This window comes from Phyllobates terribilis, unplaced genomic scaffold, assembly GCF_046119375.1.
Source record: "Phyllobates terribilis strain yellow unplaced genomic scaffold, ASM4611937v1 Scaffold_3__8_contigs__length_932513732, whole genome shotgun sequence".
NCBI classification, from domain to species: Eukaryota; Metazoa; Chordata; class Amphibia; order Anura; family Dendrobatidae; genus Phyllobates; species Phyllobates terribilis.
In genome coordinates, this window is record NW_027362763.1 from 620,958,030 (window position 1) to 620,978,691 (window position 20,662).

Sequence of the window (20,662 nt, forward strand, 5' to 3'; positions counted from 1 at the left end):
TTGAAACAGACTAAGGGACCTTTTTAAAAGTTTAGGAAGCCTTTGCAGGTATTTTTTTGTTAATTATTCAAATTTACTGAGATAATGACTTCTGTGTTTTCATTGGCTGTAAGCCATAATCATCAACATTAACAGAAAAAAACACTTGAAATAGATCAGTTAGTAATGATTCTATATACTGTAATATATGAGTTTCACTTTTTGTATAGAAGAACTGAAATAAATTAACTTTTTAACAATGATCGTTTTTTTCTTCAATGTATGCACATACACTATTAATTTCCCACTCAAAACTGTCTTTCCTGCCTTCCAATAAGTTTGCGTCTTTAAATTATCTCAAGAGTTGTGATAGGAATATTATTCCCACCATTGTTGCAATACTTGGTGTCTTAGAAGAAAGGCCGGGAACTTCCATATATAATCTGCTCCTTTTGGATATTGTTAAAAGACATTTATTGATATTGGCGCATGGTCGGATATCACCATTTCCTCGATTTTTTTTCTTTTTACATCTATCCAATAATTCTCTACTCACTAATAGATAATCAATTCTGGACTAAGTTTGATGTGGGTGAGAAGTGTGTGAATTCTCGTTCATTAGACAATTCCATTCTCCACACAGCTGATGTATCCATGTCATCTATTAGTTCTGCTAGTAGAGTTGGTTTCCCATATGAGCTTTCCTTTGTACCCTTTTTTTAGCCTATTCTCCTCTATAAAATGCATAGTTAAAAATCTCCCCCATCATCATTTTATTTAATTTATTGTGTTTTGCAATACCTTAGTATGCAATTTCTCAAAAAAAGGTTTTTGGTCCGAATTGGGTGCGTATACATCAATTATATTTATTTCTCCTTCATTCTCTTCTAATTTTAACATTATGCATCTTCCTTCTGTATCTTGCTCCACCTGTTTGACCTTGTATGGGAGATTTTTGTGTAATAATATTAGCACCCCTGCTTTTCTTCCCTTTCTTTCAAATCCGTATACCTCACCCACACACAATTTTTTCATTCTGAACAGGTCTTCATTTCTGAAATGTGTTTTCTGCAATAACGCATTATCTCCTTTCAACTTCTTTAAAATGTCTTCAAACCATCATTTTTGTTGGGCCTCTGAGCACCTTTAAATGCCAAGATATCGGCATATTATAGTACACTGCTCAAAAAAATAAAGGGAACACTCAAATAACACATCCTAGATCTGAATGAATGAAATATTCTCATTGAATACTTTGTTGTGTACAAAGCTGAATGTGCTGACAACAAAATCACACAAAAATCATCAATGAAAATCACATTTATTAACCAATGGAGGCCTGGATTTGGAGTCACCCTCAAAGTTAAAGTGGAAGAACACACTACAGACTGATCCAACTTTGATGTAATGTCCTTAAAACAAGTCAAAATGAGGCTCAGTATTGTGTGTGGCCTCCACGTGCCTGTATGACCTCCCTACAACGCCTGGGCATGCTCCTGATGAGGTTCAGTATTGTGTGTGGCCTCCACGTGCCTGTATGACCTCCCTACAACGCCTGGGCATGCTCCTGATGAGGCTGAGTATTGTGTGTGGCCTCCACGTGCCTGTATGACCTCCCTACAACGCCTGGGCACGCTCCTGATGAGGCTCAGTATTGTGTGTGGCCTCTACGTGCCTGTATGACCTCCCTACAACGCCTGGGCATGCTCCTGATGAGGCTGAGTATTGTGTGTGGCCTCCACGTGCCTGTATGACCTCCCTACAACGCCTGGGCATGCTCCTGATGAGGCTGAGTATTGTGAGTGGCCTCCACGTGCCTGTATGACCTCCCTACAACGCCTGGGCATGCTCCTGATGAGGCTGAGTATTATGTGTGGCCTCCACGTGCCTGTATGACCTCCCTACAACGCCTGGCCATGCTCCTGATGAGGCTGAGTATTGTGTGTGGCCTCCACGTGCCTGTATGACCTCCCTACAATGCCTGGGCATGCTCCTGATGAGGCTGAGTATTGTGTGTGGCCTCCACGTGCCTGTATGACCTCCCTACAACGCCTGGGCATGCTCCTGATGAGGCTGAGTATTGTGTGTGGCCTCCACGTGCCTGTATGACCTCCCTACAACGCCTGGGCATGCTCCTGATGAGGTTGCTCCTGTGGGATCTCCTCCAGGATGACATATCAATGCGAGCTGTGGCAAGAAGGTTTGTTGTGTCTGTCAGCGTAGTGTCCAGAGGCTGGAAGCGCTACCAGGAGAGCAGTGTATTATAATTTCTGGGTTACATACCATACAACTACACCAGATGTTTCCGGTTTCTCTCTGTCTTACATTGTAATCCTACATGTCTTTCCTTATAACAAACATCCCCTTAACCTTTAACAAACAACCAAACAATGTCCTCTTCTTTTTTTGAGACCTCCTTTTTTCTGGCCTCTTGTTCCCTAGAACTCCTCCCCCGGCATTTGTTGCCTTGCTAAACCATGTCCATGTTCTTTAAATGGTCACCCCCTCTATTGAGTTATCAGGAGAGTTCTTGGGCTGCCGCCAGCTTTGTTAAAGTCTCATTTTTCCCCCTACTTGTTCCCTCCCGTATGGGTTACTACTCTGTCCCAGATTCAGCATCCTGAGATTTCTTATGATTTCGGGATGATCTTTGTCTTTGGGTCTGCAGGGTTGAACTTCATCGCTCTGTTTCTTAATCTCTCGCTGTGTCTTGTTCTGTTCTTTTCTCCCGTTGCGGTTCTGCTCGTCCATTTTTTCCCCAACAGCTCGAGTACGTACTCTTCTGCTTCTTTCGGGTTTTGAAAGTGTTTTGTTGAGCCATCTGTATGCCTTACTTTCAGTATGGCCGGATACAGTAATTGGAACTGTACTTTATTTTTAAATAGTCTAGAACAGTCACTGAACATTCTGCGTCATTCGTTACCCTCTGATGAATAATCATTAAAGGGGTTGTCCACTACTATTCAAAATAGCCCAATGTGTTTTTATGATAAAAAAAAAGCTTTCTAATTACCTCCTGTTGTGGTTTCTGCCTGTGAGTGGTGCTATCGCTGGCCGCTAGCAGGCATCACGTGACCCCCGGCTGCAGCCGGCTTTGACATCCGCTGAAGTCACATCATAATTCCGGATGTCCGGGGTCTCTCTTCTGCGTTCCACGGTGAGTGATTGGCTGTGGGCTGGGTTACCCCGCGCGTCACACCCGGCATTCGCGCTTTCCCTCTCCCCATTCATTGTGAAAGAGTGCGGTGGATGCCAAGTGTGACGTGCGGGGTAACCCCACTCACAACCTAGCAGCCACTGCGGGGACCCCAGCGCTGAGTCACACCTCAGTTGACGTGATGGCAGCGGGAGGGGGTGGGGAGGGGGCGTAGTCACGTGATGCCTGTGAGCGACCATTGATAGCGCCGCTCACAGGCAGAAACAGCAGAGGGGGGGGGGAATTAGAAAAAGCTTCTTTTCATCATAAAAACACATTGGGCTATTTTGAATAGTACTGGACAGCCCTTTTAAAACCGATAGTTTTGTGACCTTGAAAAGTTAACGGCTCGCAGTATGTTTTCCTTATCGTTAAAGTGCAAGTACTTAGCTATTGCAGCCTCGGACTGTGGTTTGCCTCTGACATATTATTGGGTCTTTGTAGGCCTATTTTGTGTGCCCTTTCTACTTTTCTATGAGATGCTATTCCCAGAGCCTTTGGTAGATCATCTTCAAATATTCTTATAAGTTGTCAGGGTTTGATAGTTTCTGGGACACAATTACCCTTAAGTTGTTCCTGTGCGACCTGTTTTCATGGTCCTCAATGTGGTCTACCATAATATGTACTTGTTTCTGTAGCAAAATAATGTCTTTTTCTGTCTGCACTTTTGTAGCCTCCAGCTTCCCTATCCTGCACTCTGTTTAATTCTTACTTCACACTGCAAGATGTCTTCTTTAATACTGAGCAGTTTTTAGGGAAGCGGTGATATCTGGTGCGAGGTGTCTGGCTACTTCTTCAGCCAATTCTTGGTAGTTTATATTGCTGGAGTCTGTTTATCCTCTGCCTGCAACTCTTCACCAGCTTCTCTCATTTGTTCCTCACCTACCTCTCCTCCTGCAAGGTGTTTGCAGGCATCTCCTCCTAGCTCAGCTCTCCTGCTGACAGCTGTGAGGCACATTGAGAATCTTCAGCGGTGGCCATTTTGGATTTTTTCTGAATGTCACCTGTTATGCTATCGTTGGTGATTTTACTGCCGCTGCAGAGGACATAGGGATCCATCAGCTGGTGACCGTGCTTCTCACTTCTCTCCGCTTCGTTACTCGTAATTTCCATCCAGTTATTTATGTTGTGAGGGGGTGAAATCTGCGGCGGCTGTGCGTTGGAGCTCTCCTCTGCAGCCAGCACCAGAACCAGAAGTGTGGAAGTTGTAGTTTTAAAACACTTAAAGGGGTATTCCCACAAACAAAGTTTAATTTCAATTGATAAATCTTGGAATAATAAGTTCTGCAATTGGATGTGTTTAAAAAAAAAATGTTCCTGTGCTGAGCTAAGCTTATAAATGTACCGCTGCTGTGTACTGTGTAATGGCTGTGTCTGACTGTACAGGTTTCATGAAAAAAAAGATGTGCACACAGTAATGAAGAGGTGCTGGCTAAAGGAGGTACGATCCAAGCAATCACATATAGATAATAGCCGCACTTAAATTCTTGATTGCAAAGAGTGATAATTTTATAATACACCACCACACCATAGAAAAAAGGTGCTTAATAGCGATACATGACGTTTCGACCTGGATGGGCCTTTTTCAAAAACATCGCTAAAAGAGAGAATTAAGATACATTAATAGGGTGTCATAGAAATTGAAGAAAAGTTTTATATTTACATATATACAAATATACATAGTTACACAATTTGCAAGTAAATAATCATTTGAGAGTACACAGCCAGACACAAGTAGTAGTAGTAAAAGGGGTACCAGGGATAGGGAAAATGGTAGGGGATCCCTATATGTCCCTAGATGAAATATATCACAATAGTAAAATAATGGGCACTCAATATCCAAACATACTAACCTATATACTGCATCCAAAGGGGATAAAGCTTAGTGGATAAATGGAAATACTGGCTTGGAAAAGGCCTGGAGAAATAAGAAATCAAAAATAAGAGAAAGCTGTTGAAGCACCAGTGGGATCTATAGGAGGCTCAATAATGCAGGGGATGAGAGGTATCATGTTGGAGTACCAGTAGGAACTATAGGAGGATCACTAGTATAAGAGATGGTAAAGACAAGTAGACTATACCTTGGTGGTGGTGTGTTAGTGTGAACTTGCGTTCCTGCTGCTTCTCCAGTGTGTGGGAGGCATTGGTGGCAGTGGATCTTAAATATAGGTGCTGCCATAGGCGGATTATAATGAAGCCAATCTGGGCTACCGCCCGGGGCCTCGGGCCTCCCGCTGTGTGCAGGTGGCGCAGTGCGGTCCCCCCCCCCGCTGTGTGCAGGTGGCGCAGTGCGGCCCCCCCCCCCGCTGTGTGCAGGTGGCGCAGTGCGGCCCCCCCCCGCTGTGTGCAGGTGGCGCAGTGCGGGCCCCCCCCCCCCCCGCTGTGTGCAGGTGGCACAGTGCGGCCTCCCGCTCTGTATAGATGGCGCAGTGCGGCCTCCCGCTCTGTATAGATGGCGCAGTGCGGCCTCCCGCTCTGTATAGATGGCGCAGTGCGGCCTCCCGCTCTGTATAGATGGCGCAGTGCGGCCTCCCGCTCTGTATAGATGGCGCAGTGCGGCCTCCTGCCGTGTATAGATGGCTACGCGTCCTCAATATTGAGTCATACAATTAATTTAAGGGTATGTGCCCACGATGCAGAAATGCTCCGGATTTTTTTTTGAGCGTTTCTGCATCTCCCTGGCAGAAAAAACACATGCGGATTGTACATGCGTTTTTCCTGCCAGGGACATGCGGATGTGAAGCGTTCTTCACGTGGATTTCTGCATGCGGGTTGACAAGCGCTTTCCAAGTGATTTTAGCATCACTTGGAAAGTGCTTGTCAACTTGGTCACACTATATAAATTCATGCAACCAGCATGGATTTATATAGTGTAACCGTAAAAGAATGGTAAAAAATAAATATATAATTACCTTCTGATGGCCTGCCGACGTCAGCGGTTGCGTGACCCGTCACATGACTAAATGACGTCACGGCAGGTCCTTTTCAGTCCATCGCGAGCTGCTGGCAAGCCAGGACGCATCGGATAAAGACACCGGGGGCCATCAGAAGGTAAGTATAATATTTATTTTTTATTTCATTCTTTTTTTTACAGGTTCTATGGTACCCGGGTCCGGAGGAGAGTCTCCTCTTCTCCAGACCCGGGTACCACCCGCACATTGAAACGCATGGAATCCACATGTACAGCTGCAGTGATGCGTAATCCGTGCGTTCCAATGCAAGTCAATGGCGGTGAAAACGTCGCGCTTCCGCAAAATATTTGGTAGTGCTGCGGATTTTTCCGCAATGATAATCCGCAGCGGAAATTTCCGCAGCATGTGCACAGCACTTGCGGATTATCATTGGGGAACATGGCAGACCTTCTACCATGCGTTTTTTAAGCGTTTCTGCAGCGGAATTACCCCTGCGGAAACGGTTAAAAACGCATAGTGGGCACACAGCCTAAAAAAAAATTATAATTAATATTGTGCCAAATTAATTTCACGTGAACTATCACATGATCTATCACAGGGGATCATGTGACATGTGATACATCAGGTGTGTGTGTGGGCGGGAGGGTGGGGGGCCCGCGCCTTCTAAAGAGCCCGGGGCCCTTGCTACTCTTAAGCCACCCCTGGGTGCTGCTGAGTGCTTCCGGCGGAAGTGTTAATGAAATGGAGGCTTGGAACGCAGGGAAGACTGAGCGGGTCTAAAATGTAGGGGCTAAAGGGCGGAGTGGGTCTAAAACAGAGTGGCTGTAGGGTGGACACCTTAATTCAGACCATAAAGCGCAGAGAGAAGAAAGGGGCACTTAATCTATAGAATGGATAATGTTTAGTATACGAATAAAAAGGAAAAATAAGAATAAAAATAAAAATGGAACAAAAAGGAAAAAACAAAGGAATTAATTTATTAATGTATCTTAATTCTCTCTTATAGAGATGTTTTTGAAAAAGGCCTATCTAGGTCGAAACGTCATGTATCGCTACTAAGCACTTTTTTTCTACGGTGTGGTGTTGTATTATAATAAAATTATCACTCTTTGCAACCAAGAATTTGAGTGCGGCTATTATCTATATCTAACCGTACAGGAACATGGACTGATCATACCACAGCTCCTGGACAGGGGATTACTCAAAAGAGTATACAGACAGGACAGCATGGGATAGCAAACGATTTCCTTTAATTCAGGTAAAACATTGTTTAAAAATAAGCAGTGAAATGTTTCATCTCACAAATTGAATGTTTTGCGGTCCCGAGCTGTAATGACTGTATAATTGTATACTCTCTTGCTTCCTCCCCTGCCCAGGAGATGTGGTATGATCAGATCATGCTCCTACAGGGTCAGGTGAAGCCATTACACAGGACACAGCAGCAGCACATTTATAAGATTAGCTCAGCACAGGAAAGAAAATTTTTTTAAAGACATCCAATTGTGAAAGTTACTATTATTCCCAGATCTGTTGATTAAAATGAACTTTTGTTCGTGGAAAACCCCTTTAAGTGCCGCAGTTTGTAGATCTCTTGTGCAGACAAATTCATAAAAGTTGTACATGTACTTGTTAACATGACAACTTAGAAGACAGTCTACTGCTAGATAACAAAAATTTCCACTCTACTACATTGGAGAAATTTGCATATGATCAGGATTTATCCAAACTGGTAGTGCATTAAAAATCTAGTTTTGAAAAGCTTCCTTGACTATGCCGTTCAAAACAAAACAAGTTTACAAAACAGCTAGACATCTGCCAAAAGAACACCATTTTCTCTTACACTTTGGTCCAATATGATTTATGGTCCTGTATATTAACCAGGAGCATTTCCAATTTTACACATTGAACCTCATGTAGACATAGATAATGCAACAGAAAAGTAATTGCAAATAAACTGAATAAACAAGTTTTCTCATGAATACAACCCATGGCCTACCAAGACATATAGATGTCAGAGTGGGGTTTCTCCTTGGTGCTCCTCTCCTAACATTTCTAACAGGGAGTCCTGTTCTGGTTAACTTATACTCTCTATGACCACAATGTTTCTGCAGCTATAGTCACCATCCTGTCTGGTAGTGGCTTCCATTGGCAAAAATCAGTAATTGCACACAATTATAAAGAGTTATTACTACATGGTCTTATAGCTGTCTCTAACATCATATCCTACCTCTATCTAAAACCAAATCTGCTAAAGACTGAACTCCTTGTGTTTCCTCAACCTTCCCGATTGCAATATTGCCATTTCAGTGTGTGGTTCGCCCATTAGTCTCCTGCAGCACGCTCCCTAGTTTGGGGTTCAGATCTTTACTTCACTTCCAACATCCGATTACTCGCTCACTCACGTCACCTTCACCTCAAAACATTTCTAGAATTTGACCTTTTCTTACCTTTGACTCTGCAAAAAACTCTTATGGTCGCTCTAATTCATTCTGGTCTTGACTACTGCAACTCTCTACTAATCGTTCTCCCTCTTACTGAATCCTCACTCTCCTGTCAATCTTGAATCCAGCAGCCGGAATCATATTCCTCTCCAGCCACTACACCAATGCTTCTATCCTGTGCCAGTAATTGCACTGGTTTCCCATCCACTACAGAGTCCAATATAAACATATCACTCACCCCCCACAAAGCTCTCCACAGTTCAGCACCACCCTACATCTCCTCCCTCATCTCTGTCCATCACCCTAGAATGCCCCCCGTTCTGCTAATAACATAAGACTTACATCTGCAATAAGCCAAACCTCCCACTCCTGTTTTCCAAGACTACTCACTTCTCTGGAATGCACTACCCAGGACAATTCGATTGATTCCCAATACCCACAGTTTTAAGCATGCCCTAAAAACGCATTTCTTTAGACTTGCCCATCACCTCACTTATGTAACTATTCCAGTTTTGCCATTCCAAAATTTTCTTCCAAATCTGGTCCCTTGTAGCATCTTTTTACACAGCCTCCATACCCTTAATAGCACTTTGTATCTGTACTTACACAGATACTGGCTGGTGATCGGTTCATGCAGCGTTATTTGAATACCCTATTCTATTGATGGCTGGACCATACAATGCAATCATTTTTTACAATTTACCTTTCATGTCTCCTCTATCTCCTTAGATTGTAAGCTTGCAAGCAGGGCCCTCACTATTCTTGGTATTTGTGAATTTGTGTGTTTACTCTTATGTCCTTATTGTCTGTACAAGACCCTCTGTAGTGTAAAGTTCTGCGGAATATGTTGTTGCTATAGAAATGGTTGCAGTAGTCAGGTGGATGAATAGGATGTCACTGCTGAAAGTAAATGATAGCTTGGGACCAATGGAGTATCAACACTGAAGAGGTCACATGGCACACTACTAGCATCGTTAGGCAATGGGAGCCTTGGTAATTCAGTACTTAAAGGGGTATTCCCATCTCCAAGATCCTATGCCAATATATAGAAGTACAATTCATGGAAAAAGGTAGTATATTTCACCCTAACTGGGATTTATATATAGAGCGTATAACGGTATTATTTCAATTCAGACTACCAATTATGGACAGTAATGGCTTAATCGTAAATAGCAACAAGAATACAGACAGAACGCCCCCTGACGAAGGGTTAACCGAAACGCGCGTCGGGGCTGCAGCTCCACGCGTACAGCTCTCTTACAAGCGCCCTCCCTCCTGGTGCCCTGTCCTCCTGCCTCTATTGATAGTGTGGGTTTCCCTGGTATGTATATGATTATGTCTGGTAGTGGGACTTACACTCTGAGGGCACCTGATGATGCTGTGGCTCCGTCATTAAAATATTTGAATATAATATCTTGCATTTTTTGCACAAATTTGTGATTATCTATTTAACATAATATGATTTCTATGCTGTACTGCGTGTAGCTGATTGTATCTGGTTCACAGTGGCTATACTCTATACCCCACCCCTATGTCTGTTTTTTGTATGATTTCTAATAAAATTTTGATATTTTATATATAAAGTTATAGGCTTTATGATCGTTTGTTTTCTTCTGTCTGTATTCTTGTCAATATATAGAAGGTATAATATGGCAAATAACTTCGATTAAAAATGTAGCATAGTTTATCTGATTCACTATGTCTCTTTCCTCATGAACAGGCATTGCGGCACCTTAGGTATCCATGGTTACGACCACTGATATAGTGACAGTTAGCTAGTTGGTAGTGGTCATAACCATGGACATCTAAGGTCCTACAATGCCTGCACATGAGGAAAGAGACAATCAGAAAAACTATACTACATTTCTAATTGGAGGCATTTGCTAATATTATTACACTTACTACATATTGGGATAGGATCTTGGAGATGGGAATATCCCTTTAACTGCTGCAATCACTGACTGGACAGATATTGCTTGATCACCTGGGGAAAGAATAGATGAGTATCGTTTCTTTTGTTGGTAAAACCTCAGCAGCTGTTTTTAAAAAAAAAAATAAATAAATAAATAAAATTCTAAAATGGGATAACCTCAATCATGATTGTACAGAGCTTTATTTTAAAAAGAAATGTGCAGGCAAAACTAAATATATTGTGACAGTGTCACTGGTTTTATATGTGAGGGGAGGTATGTGTCACTCAGGATGCTCTCCTGTGTGAACTAAGACCTACTTTATTTCTGCCAGCGTGTTATATGCTGATGGGTTTACTCTGTTAAAGGGTGTGCGATTTTATGGGAATGGCAAAGAGGGCGGGACATCATTCCCCCTACCTCCCCTCAGGGTGTGGCTGAGCAATGTGTAAAAGCTCAGTCCTGTTTTTTTTTCTCTGGAGTGTGCTCTGGAGAGGGAAGTATCCAGACAGTATTGTGGAAGCTGCAGAGCTTTTCACAAGGACTTTGCCTGTTCAGTTTATGCTACCGAGAGCGGGCGGAACCTACTCACCTATGGACTGAGCTATACTTTTTTTTGTTTTCCCGTTTAACCCAGGGGGGTCTTGTTTATTTTCCCTGTGGAACCCTACATGAGTTTATGCCAGATAATAAACCAGCAGAAAGGTAACCTGAGAACGTGTGTCCTGAGTCTGCCTCCGGGAGAGCCGAGCGAGTCGTCTTGTCACTAGATGTAGTGTCTCTCTTAATATAAAAGACAGGGTCTTATATTATTCTGAAGGATGGGTTAGGGCTTATATTCAGGGGATGTCTTGTTTTTATTCTATGAATAACAATCCCCATTTTATTTTTGCATAAAACATCAACATGTATTCAAATATAATCATGTCATTACACACACTGCACACATAATATATCTATCTATATCACACAAACAGTGCACATACACACATTGCACATATGGTACATAGCAGCCTATCTCCTCTTTAGTTCCTCTAGACTCCTGCAATTAAAGAACCTTTGGTGACATCATGGTAACAAGACCATGATGTCACGAAAGGGACTAAAGAAGTCTCATCTCAGAAAAGAAAATGCTGGGGGTACCTAAGACTGGGGGCCCTGGGCAAATGACCAATTCACTCACCCTTCAAATGTCGGTCTTGACTCTAAATACTAAATAGGGCTTATAATTCAATCCTTTAAAATCATGCTAGGGCATATTTTCAGGGAAACATGTTATAAAGACTAATGCTTCTCTTTTGTATCCACATTTGATCAACAACTGGATCAAAAACTGGTGTGACACCAACCATACGCTTTATTCACATACTGTACTCTTATGCAATTTTACTTATCCCAAATTAGCAATAAAATCAAAAGGGATAGACTAGTATTATTTAGATGCTTTATGCGTCTGCAAATATACAGTACAGACCAAAAGTTTGGACACACCTTCTCATTTAAAGATTTTTCTGTATTTTCATGACTATGAAAATTGTACATTCACACTGAAGGCATCAAAACTATGAATTACCACATGTGGAATTATATACTTAACAAAAAAGTGTGAAACAACTGAAAATATGTCTTATATTCTAGGTTCTTCAAAGTAGCCACCTTTTGCTTTGATGACTGCTTTCCACACTCTTGGCATTCTCTTGATGAGCTTCAAGAGGTAGTCACCGGAAATGGTTTTCACTTCACGGGTGTGCCCTGTCAGGTTTAATAAGTGGGATTTCTTGCCTTATAAATAGGGTTGGGACCATCAGTTGTGTTGTGCAGAAGTCAGGTGGATACACAGCGGATAGTCCTACTGAATAGACTGTTAGAATTTGTATTATGGCAAGAAAAAAGCAGCTAAGTAAAGAAAAACGAGTGGCCATCATTACTTTAAGAAATGAAGGTCAGTCAGTGCGAAAAATTGGGAAAACTTTGAAAGTGTTCCCAAGTGCAGTTGCAAAAACCATCAAGCGCTACAAAGAAACTGGCTCACATGAGGACCGCCCCAGGAAAGGAAGACCAAGAGTCACCTCTGCTTCTGAGGATAAGTTTATCCGAGTCACCAGCCTCAGAAATTGCAGGTTAACAGCAGCTCAGATTAGACACCAGGTCAATGCCACACAGAGTTCTAGCAGAGGACACATCTCTTCAACAACTGTTAAGAGGAGACTTTGTGCAGCAGGCCTTCATGGTAAAATAGCTGCTAGTAAACCACTGCTAAGGACAGGCAACAAGCAGAAGAGACTTGTTTGGGCTAAAGAACACAAGGAATGGACATTAGACCAGTGGAAATCTGTGCTTTGGTCTGATGAGTCCAAATTTGAGATCTTTGGTTCCAACTACCGTGTCTTTGTACGACGCAGAAAAGGTGAATGGATGGACTCTACATAGCTGGTTCCCACCGTGAAGCATGGAGGAGGAGGTGTGATGGTGTGGGGGTGCTTTGCTGGTGACACTGTTGGGGATTTATTCAAAATTGAAGGCATACTGAACCAGCATGGCTACCACAGCATCTTGCAGCGGCATGCTATTCCATCCGGTTTGGGTTTAGTTGGGCCATCATTTATTTTTCAACAGGACAATGACTCCAAACACACCTCCAGGCTGTGTAGGGCTATTTGACCAAGAAGGAGAGTGATGGGGTGCTACGCCAGATGACCTGGCCTCCACAGTCACCAGACCTGAACCCAATCGAGATGGTTTGGGGTGAGCTGGACCGCAGAGTGAAGGCAAAAGGGCCAACAAGTGCTAAGCATTTCTGGGAACTCCTTCAAGATTGTTGGAAGACCATTTCCGGTGACTACCTCTTGAAGCTCATCAAGAGAATGCCAAGAGTGTGCAAAGCAGTCATCAAAGCAAAAGGTGGCTACTTTGAAGAACCTAGAATATAAGACATATTTTCAGTTGTTTCACACTTTTTTGTTAAGTATATAATTCCACATGTGGTAATTCATAGTTTTGATGCCTTCAGTGTGAATGTACAATTTTCATATTCATGAAAATACAGAAAAATCTTTAAAATGAGGTGTGTCCAAACTTTTGGTCTGTACTGTATATAATTAACAATAACTGTAACATGCAATATCTTGGGAGCCACATGGGGCAGCAGTATTTAGGGACAAGTAAACTGCATTACTGCACACATCCTGATGTGCAAATCATTTACAATAAATACTAAACAAATTTGAAATAACCAGTCCCCATTTTATGAACCTCTGTGCTAATCACAACAAGGAAAATGTATAAGGCCAAGTTCACATGACCGAATTTTCAGTCCAAGTGCTGTCCTTTATAAAAAAAAAAAAAAAACACAGATCTCGAACCAATGTTGTTAAATGGGGCTGTACACATAACCGATTTTTTTCCCCATACTGAATCTATGCATGAAAATAAAAAAGAATTTGACAAGAAAGAAAAAAAAAATTCCAACATGCACTACTAACTTCTTCAGTTTGTTACACGAGACTTGCCAATTCAAGTCAATTATGTGCAAAAAAAAAAAGCTAGTGTTACATATGTAGCCACCGCATAACCAGGGCTGTGGAGTTGGAGGCGCTGCCGATTTTTGTGTAGTCGGTATAAAATGGACCGACTCCTAAAAGAAATAAATTGGGTACAGTAGTTGAATGCAGGATGTGCTGTAAAAGTTTTCATAAGAATTTGGGAGCGTTATGAAATGTCCTATACATAACCAACATACGTCACAAAAATAATTTGGTCACTCCAAAATTGATATAACAGCACACATCACCCCTTATAGGCAACATTAAGGAGTATACAGGAGTCTAGACACGATTAAAATTTTTAGTTTTTATTGAAGCATCTTAAAAACAGTCGTTACACACATTTAAAAAGTCAAGCAGGAAAAATTTTTTTTTCAGCTGAACAGGATTGTACATGTGGGACTCAAACCGAAGGCTCGTTTATTATAGGTTTAAGGCATATATGTATGATAGTAGCAAAAAGTCCAAATTAATTAGACTTGGTAATAGTAAAAAACAGCCCAAAGGCATAAAGTATCAGTGCCATCTAAAGTGACTGTGCCAACAAAGTGAGCTTGTTGCCCACCCTATGCCATCTAAAGTGACTGTGCCAGCGGCATATGTTTATAGCCCGACCTATCTCAGGGACGGATGGTAGATATCCATAAACTAATACTCCTATCTAATGAACCTAGAGTGCAAACGCCTTAATCTAGGTCAATGTGGATATCCACAGTGATTAAGGAGGTTGTGGCTATTGCAATCTAATATAATGTTGATAGTGAGTAGCCACAACGATAGAAACCTAAAGCCTGGTCACTGAACCCCCAGTAACTAGATAAGGTAAGTAAAAAGGACTACTTACAGCCAAAAAGAAAGAGAAAGTAACCCTCGGCTCCTGAAGCTGCACCTCGACGCCGCCGTTTTGCTATGCTTATTCCAGGGGGCGTTAACCACTCCAACTTAACCCGCTCCTTAAATAGTGCCCACATCCAATGGAATCGCAAAGCGTGCATGCCGCTTGGTGTCTTGGGCACATGAATGCCATCCGGCCACTCGTAATAAACGAAGGACTTCCGTTTCCGGCGCTTGGAACGCAAGCATGGAACGCTTCGCCCTACTGTGTGCGCCCGACCGGAAGTCCACGAGCGCCGCCGGCTGCGCATGCGCACCCACCAAATGCAGCACCTAAAAGAAATATTATGCACAGTGCCTGATAACGGGATGCCGGTAGGGCGGGGCTAATGCTATGCTAAAAGGGGAATCATTTTAATGAAATTTCCCATTAGACCAGAGCTTCATTGGGTGTAAAGATCTTCCTGGGGTCAAAGCACCTATGTATTGATCCTTCCTTAAAGCCTCCCCATCGCTGTAAAAAAAAGGGGGGTGGGGGGGGTTTCCTACAAAAGAGGACCAGAAAAAACTGAATGGATTACCAGAAACCCCTAGAATGAAATATCAGGTGATGTCAGAGAGAAAGAAGAGAAAAAAAAAATAAAATAAATAAGAAAAAGAGGGAAGGAGAATAAGGGGAAGAAAGTAAGGGAGGTTTTAAAGGAAACCAAGAAAGGAACCAAGAGTGGGTAGTGATGGTCACCCCCTCTCCCTAATATCAATTAATGTCCCCACTCATTATCTCCTCAGCATACCCACACCCCTGACCATCCCAAAAGGGCTAGAGTTCTGGATCTTAGGACAGGGGGCTAGGGGAGATTGATATAAAACTAATTTAGCCCTAGAAGCATACCTGTGGATATTTGTATAAAGTCCAAACATAAGCTAAACTGAATACAATCAGACAAGAGGTTTGGCTTGTCCTATTGCCCCCCGGCCTCCTATTGAGGCATAGGTATATATATATATAAAAAGTAAGACAGGATCTGATGGAGTCAAAAACTTCATAGACGACCAAGTCAATAGTCCTCCCTAATTCCTCCTCTGTGGATCCAGGTGTAGATAGATGTCCCTTCATCCAATCTGCAGTCACCGCCGAACAAATCCAAGGACACCCAATAGGCAGAAGCTCCTAAGTGCACCATGAACACTAGAGAGCAAAGTTAAAAAAACACACGAATAAATATACAGATTAAAAAAATTCAGAATTAAAATCATACACTTGACCCAAGAGATTACCAAATACGTCTATCACAAGAAAGAGGCAAAACCTAAACTTTCATTTAAACCCTGTGGAGATATGGTGCCCAATCTATATAAACACTTACTTTCTATTTGGGCTAGGGTCCTCCCCTGATCCCCTCCCCTGGGGCCCAATATAACCTGATCAATGGCTTTAATCACTAAGCCCTCAGTTTTACAACCATGGCATTCCTTAAAATGTCGTCTAGGTATGGTTTTCAACATTTTGACATCATTTACAGTTACATCCTTTTCTATGTCCCTGACATGTTCTCGGACACATACCTTAAATTCTCTCGTCGTTAAACCTATGTAAATCTTCCCACAGGGACACTCAGCATGGTAGATTATACCTTTTGATATACAGGTTAGGTGTTTCCTTATTTGAAATATTCTAGATGCGTCATGGTTAGAGAAGGTCTTACTTTTTTTCAAGTTCTTGCATGCTTTGCAGAAACTACAGGGAAAAAAGCCCATAGATGTACTGACAGTTGTTTTCTTTGAAGTAGTATCAGGCGGATAGTGGCTGTGAACTAGGACATCCTTTAGGTTCTTAGATCTTCTGGCCACTATGGAAGGTGTCTGTGGGAGAATTTTCTTAAGTATTGGATCCATCAGCAATATTCTCCAATGTTTATGCACTATATTCGAGACTTTGACACCTAACCTGTATATCAAAAGGTGTAATCTACCATGCTGAGTGTCCCTATGGGAATATTTACATAGGCTTAATGACGAGAGAATTGAAGGTACATGTCCGAGAACATGTCAGGGACATTGAAAAGGCTGTAACTGTAAATGATGTCAAAATGTTGAAAACCATACCTAGATGACATTTTAAGGAATGCCATGGTTGTAAAACTGAGGGCTTAGTGATTAAAGCCATTGATCAGGTTATATTGAGCCCCAGGGGAGGGGATCAGGGGAGTACCCTAGCCCAAATAGAAAGTAAGTGTTTATATAGATTGGGCACCATATCTCCACAGGGTTTAAATGAAAGTTTAGGTTTTGCCTCTTTCTTGTGCTAGACGTACTTGGTAATCTCTTGGGTCAAGTGTATGATTTTAACTCCGAATTTTTTTAATATGTATATTTATTCGTGTGTTTTTTTAACTTTGCTCTCTAGTGTTCATGGTGCGGTTAGGAGCTTCTGCCTATTGGGGGTCCTTGGATTTGTTCAGTGGTGACTGCAGATTGGATAAAGAGACATCTATCTACACCTGGATCCACAGAGGAGGAATTAGGGAGGACTATTGACTTAGTAGTCTATGAAGTTTTTGACTCCATCAGATCCTGTCTTACGTTTTATATATATATACCTATGCCTCAATAGGAGGCCGGGGGGCAATAGGACAAGCCGAACCTCTTGTCTGATTGTATTCAGTTTAGCTTATGTTTGGACTTTATACAAATATCCACAGGTATGCTTCTAGGGCTAAATTAGTTTTATATCAATCTCCCCTAGCCCCCTGTCCTAAGATCCAGAACTCTAGTCCTTTGGGATGGTCAGGAGTGTGGGTATGCTGAGGAGATTATGGGTGGGGACATTAATTGGTATTAGGGAGAGGGGGTGACCATCACTACCCACTCTTGGTTCCTTTCTTGGTTTCCTTTAAAACCTCCCTTACTTTCTCCCCCTCAACTACCACTCCCTCCCTCCATTCCCTCTTCCCCTTATTCTCCTTCCCTCTTTTTCTTATTTATTTATTTTTTTCTCTTCTTTCTCTCTGACATCACCTGATATTTCATTCTTGGGGTCTCTGGTAATCCATTCAGTTTTTTCTGGTCCTCTTTTGTAGGAAACCCCCCCCCCCTTTTTAACAGCGATTGGGAGGCTTTAAGGAAGGATCAATACATAGGTGCTTTGACCCCAGGAAGATCTTTGCACCCAATGAAGCTCTGGTCTAATGGGAAATTTCATTAAAATGATTCCCCTATTAGCATAGCATTAGCCCCGCCCTACCGGCATCCCGTTATCAGGCATTGTGCATAATATTTCTTTTAGGTGCTGCACTTGGTGGGTGAACATGCGCAGCCGGCGGCGCTTGTGGACTTCGGTTGGGCGCACACAGGAGGGCGAAATGTTCCATGCTTGCGTTCCAAGCGCCGGAACCGGAAGTCCTTCGTTTATTACGAGTGGCCGGATGGCATTCATGTGCCCAAGACACCAAGCGGCATGCACGCTTTGCGATTCCATTGGATGTGGGCACTATTTAAGGAGTGGGTTAAGTTGGAGTGGTTAATGCCCCCTGGAAGAAGCATAGCAAAACGGCGGCGTCGAGGTGCAGCTTCAGGAGCCGTGGGTTACTTTCTCTTTCTTTTTGGCTGTAAGTAGTCCTTTTTACTTACCTTATCTAGTTACTGGGGGTTCAGTGACCAGGCTTTAGGTTTCTATCGTTGTGGCTACTCACTATCAACATTATATTAGATTGCAATAGCCACAACCTCCTTAATCACTGTGGATATCCACATTGACCTAGATTAAGGCGTTTGCACTCTAGGTTCATTAGATAGGAGTATTAGTTTATGGATATCTACCATCCGTCCCTGAGATAGGTCGGGCTATAAACATATGCCGCTGGCACAGTCACTTTAGATGGCATAGGGTGGGCAACAAGCTCACTTTGTTGGCACAGTCACTTTAGATGGCACTGATACTTTATGCCTTTGGGCTGTTTTTTACTATTACCAAGTCTAATTAATTTGGACTTTTTGCTACTATCATACATATATGCCTTAAACCTATAATAAACGAGCCTTCGGTTTGAGTCCCACATGTACAATCCTGTTCAGCTGAAAAACATTTTTTTCCTGCTTAACTTTTTAAATGTGTGTAACGACTGTTTTTAAGGTGATTCAATAAAAACTAAAAATTTTAAATTTTAATAGTGTCTAGACTCCCGTATACTCCTTAATGTTGCCTATAAGGGGTGATGTGTGCTGCAATGTCCTATACATGTCTGTTCTATTCCTGATCTAAGGATCTCTACTTTTAGTTGAGATGAATCTGTGCTGCACTTTATGTACATGCTCAGTAGTGAGGCAGTGCTGTGGAGTCGGAGTCGTGAAGTCGGAAGTCAGGTAAATTGAGGAGTTGGAGGATTGGCTTACAGACTCCACATCCATGCGTCTAACATCTAAGTGGTTTAGATACATTGCTATTCTTTATCACAGGAAGCTGTATTTGGTTTTGTAAATTTTCAATACCTGCTGTTGTATAAAAACAGACTGTACATGGATTGCATATAGATGAGAAAAAAAATGAGTTTTCTGCATGAAATTGACCATTTTTTATAAAAAAAATAGGAGTTCCATATTAAAGAGCAGCAAATTCTAAACTCTTACTCCAATTAGGATGTGAATACCTTCAAATTAAGACTGTACTTTTACCTTCAAATTAAGACAAATTGAGTCTGCACTCTAAGCCCATATTGATTACCGCATTTTTCGGAGTAGAAGACACACTGGACCATAAGACGCACCCCAAATTTTAGGGTGGAAAAAAGGAGAAAATATTTTTTTTTATAAGAGGGGGGTCCGTTTTATAGTCAGAATGGGTATCTTACCTGGCGGGCGGCAGTGGTGGAGTGAGATCACAGTTAGTAGGGTCTCACCCTCAGGAACCCGGCGGCGACAGAAGCGGTGAGATGCCGCGGGCTAGTGTCGACGGTGAGTAAGAGCGAAGTACATTGCTTTTCAGGCGGCCATCTTACTTATGCCGTTGTCTGCAGGAAAATGGCCGCCCGAGCCAGCGCAGACTGTGATGGCTGCGGCCATTTCCCTAAGGCCCACGCCTGCAGGAACATGGCCGCCAGGAAAGCCAGGTCTGACCGCAGACACCGGGCCTGCAGCATCGCAACGCTTCTGCTGCCGCGGAGTTCCTGAGGGGGAGGGGTGGCACCCTGCTTCCCGTGATCATGCTCCACCACCACCACAACTCCCCAGTAAGCTACATTCAGACCATAAGACACACCCCCCATTTTCCTCTGAAAATGTCTTAAGGTCTGAAAAAATGGTATATAACTGTATTTTGAACATGTTTTGGTAAACAGCTAAAATGACAAAACTTGTGCCATGGTCCAAATATGTCTGTACCTAACTAACTCGTAAATAAATCTAGTCATAAGATAAGTGTGCTGAGCCCTGGAGGGATTCATCCTCCCAATGTATATTGCAAAAAATAGGGCTTGCACACCTTTAGTATTAAATGAATGTACAGGTGCACAAGTGTCTAATGTAGCCAATATACAAACATTCATACACTATGCATCTGCACACTAACAAATAAATTAACTTCACTATTGCTGTAAAAGCATAATGTACTTCGCTAACATTTTTGATAAAGTGCAAAAGTCACTCAATGTCTCACCTCTTCGTGTACCAGGTCAGGCCTAATGTGAACGAAAACCAGGCATAGCTTGTAAATTTCCTTGCACTTTCCCAGTTCAGATAAAGGTCTGGTTTGGCACATGGAAAAGGTAGGAAATTAGTGATAGGGACTATCCATAGTAAAGGTACACATTGTTGGTGGATGGCTTTAGCACATTTTGATCAGAAATTTGTTACC

General features: G+C 42.4%; 2 protein-coding genes across 7 annotated transcripts in view; both read right to left on the reverse strand.

The window, feature by feature from the left end:
- The window catches only part of SERAC1 (serine active site containing 1), a 564,154-nt gene that overhangs the window by 510,048 nt on the left and 33,444 nt on the right, over nt 1–20,662 (reverse strand). The window contains exon 3 of one of the 5 annotated variants that reach the window (XM_073671519.1): nt 20,465–20,552. The exons of the other annotated variants lie outside the window; for them this stretch is intronic. The gene's annotated coding sequence lies outside the window, so the exon portion shown is untranslated. The remainder of the gene's footprint in view (nt 1–20,464; nt 20,553–20,662) is intronic. 5 annotated transcript variants of the gene reach the window in all.
- Nucleotides 1–20,662, reverse strand: part of GTF2H5 (general transcription factor IIH subunit 5) — a 60,829-nt gene that overhangs the window by 6,710 nt on the left and 33,457 nt on the right. The window lies entirely within an intron of this gene.